The following is a 3,048-nucleotide window of genomic DNA, read 5'->3' on the forward strand; positions in this document are numbered from 1 at the left end:
CTACCACAAAATATTTGCTGAGCTGTTGATCGAATTGAACTGAATCTACAGATCAAGTTGGGGAGAACCGACATCTTAATACTGAAGTTTCTTATCCATGAACAAAGAATCTCTCTCCATTTATTAGGTTGTTCTTTGATTTCTTTCATCAGAGTTTTATAGTTTTCCTCGTATAGATCTTGTACCTAGATGTTGTTAGATTTGATACCTAAGTATTTCATTTTGGAAGGTGCTAGTGTAAGTAGTATTGTGTTTTTAATGTCAAATCGTAATCGTTCATTGCTGGTATATAGAAAGAATATTGACTCCTATAATCTTGCTGTAATGACATATTTGTTTTGGCGTTTGTGTTGATTCCCTGGGATTTTCCACATAGACAACCATGCCACCTGCAAACAAAGAGTTATGTATCTTCTTTCCCAATCTGTGGACCTTACACCATTATTTTTTATTCCATGAGTATATTATTTTTCTAAAAATGTTTAATTTAAAAAATTGGGCCTCTATGGCCATGCCACCCTGAATGTGCCCAATCTTGTCTGATCTTGGAAGCTAAGCAGGTTCGGGCCTGGTTAGTACTTGGATGGGAGACCACCTAGGAAGACCCGGTGCTGTAGGCATAAAATAAATACATAAATAAAAATAAAACGTTGGGGACACCTTGGAAGGGTCCCTGAAATGCTCTTGGGCTGAGGCACTCTGCCACCAGACAAAATATTTTAAGTGTGTTAATCTCTGGTCCTTTGTTCCTCAAAGGTTAATGATCTTACAGAAACAAGTGTTGGCAAGGATGTGGAAAAACTGGAACTCTTGTGTATTGTTGGTGGGAATATAAGATGGTACAGCCACTGCGGAAAACACTATGTACATTCCTCAAAAAATTAAAAATAGAATTACCGTATGATCCAGCAATTTCACTTCCGGGTATTTACCCACAAGGATTGAAAGCGGGATCTCAAAGAGATATTTGCACACCTGTGTTCACTGCAACATTATTCACAATAGCCAAAATGTACAAGCAACCCAAATGTCCTCACAGGAATAAATGGATAAAGAAAATGTTACACACACACACACACAGAGGAATATTATTCACATGCTACAAGTTTCATTCAACATGGATGAACCTTGAAGAAATTATGCTAAGTGAAATACGCCAGTCACAGAAACACAACTATTGTATGATTCTACTGTTAAGAGATATATAGAGTAGTTGAATTCACAGAAACAGGAAGTAGAATGGTAGTTGCTAGGGGCTGGAGAAGGGGGAAATGGGGAGTTGCTCAGTTATTTAAGGGGTAGAGTTTCATTTTTGCAGGGTACAGAAGTTCTAGAGATCTGTTGCACAACAATGTGAATATACTTAACAATACTGAACTTTACACTTAAAAATGATTAAGATAATAAAATTTACTGCAATTAAAAAAAAGTTCATGATCTTACCATGTTGGACTTAAAGAATGAACTAGAAAGCTTTTCAGGTCCCGCCAGACCCAACTAGATATCTATCTGTCAGCAAACACTTAAACATGTTATTACTATTTACATGTCACGAAATGCAATGTTATTACTATTTAAATTTTAAATTTTCTAAGTGCCTTAAAAGGGCTCTTTGTAAAAAACTAATAATGATGATGACTATTCTGTGGTGAGAGTGACCAACTTTAACTTATCAGATCTGAAATGTTAAATTTTTGTTTCTTGAGTTTTTTAAGGATAGGATTTCCCGGTATTAAAAAAATAAAAGTTTTCCGAGCCCAAAGAAAAGACAGGAATTCAACTACCACTTCTTATATAAGTAAAGAATTACAACCAGCCATATTGTCTGAGCAATTAGTTTGTTTTTAATCTTAAAGGCATTATCAGTTATATATCAAAAGTATTTCCCTATTTGCTTTGCCAACCAGGAAGCTCAGAACAAGATTTGCAGTATAACCTTAATGTCTATACAGAATTTCAGGCAATATGTGTAAGGCAACTTTCTGTTCTAATTTGCCTCTTGATTCATCAGATTTATCCTCTCCCTTAATTTTTACTTAGCCCCAGCTTCATCATTTAAAAAAAAATCTTTTGCATAGCACATATTTAATAAATCCTCTTTGGAATATGGTAAGCTGTATAAATAAACAAAATACAAATGAGTAATGTAAACTGAGCACCTTACGGATCCAGTCTCATATTGTCACGAATTTCTAAACATCATCTAATCCATTACTTCCAAAGACAAATAAAACTCTAGGGCCAAGTGACATTCATCTTGTGAATCACAAGGAAGCAGCAAAGCATTAAGGGTGAACTCCTCAACTAACCTATTTCATATCTCTTTGTAAACAGGAAGCACACAGCTCCTTACTTAACAGCCAAGCAGCTGATAGGGGGAGTAGGTGAGGAGGAAAGCTGAGTCTGTGAATGAACCAGTCCTGGAGGGCAGTTATGGTTCACTGCAGACCCGATTGAAGAAACCAGCAACCTTCAAAGAAAGAGGTAGGAAGTTAGAACTATGCAGTGAGGAAACTCTTAAACACATGGATGTATCGTAAATCAAGATGACACTAATGACTTCTGCTAGTTATAATCTGCTTTGAGCTATTTCTCCAGCAGTGGGAATAAGAGACTTTGAGCTCTCCCCACTTTCCCGTCTAGTTTTCTTTTCTAAGAGCCACAGTAGAATTAAATGAAATTGAGTAAGCGCTCAACAATTAGGATTCTTGGTTGAAAGCCATAGACACTGACTCTACCTTGAGCAAAATCAAAATTCATTAGAAAGGTGTTATGGATTGAATGTTTGTGTGTCCCACTCCCATTCGTATGTTGAAGTCCTACCCCACCCCACACACACACACCCCGTGCCCCAAAGTGATGGTATTTGGAGATGGGGCCTTTAGGAGGTAATGTGGGTTAGATAATTTCATGAGGGTGGTGCCCTCGTGATGGGGTTAGTGCCCTTATAAAAGGAGACTTCAGAGAGTTAGCACACACAAAGAAGAGGTCATGCGAGCACACAGCAAGATGTCATGTGAGCGCACAGCAAGACCTCCTACCATTCTT

At 37.3% G+C, this 3,048-nt stretch overlaps 1 pseudogene; it reads left to right on the plus strand.

The window, feature by feature from the left end:
- Positions 1-501: 501 nt before the first annotated feature.
- LOC118605684 lies at positions 502-620 on the plus strand (annotated as a pseudogene).
- Positions 621-3,048: the final 2,428 nt, after the last annotated feature.

The sequence above is a fragment of the Rousettus aegyptiacus genome, unplaced genomic scaffold (assembly GCF_014176215.1).
Source record: "Rousettus aegyptiacus isolate mRouAeg1 unplaced genomic scaffold, mRouAeg1.p scaffold_m13_p_1, whole genome shotgun sequence".
Classification (NCBI taxonomy): Eukaryota; Metazoa; Chordata; class Mammalia; order Chiroptera; family Pteropodidae; genus Rousettus; species Rousettus aegyptiacus.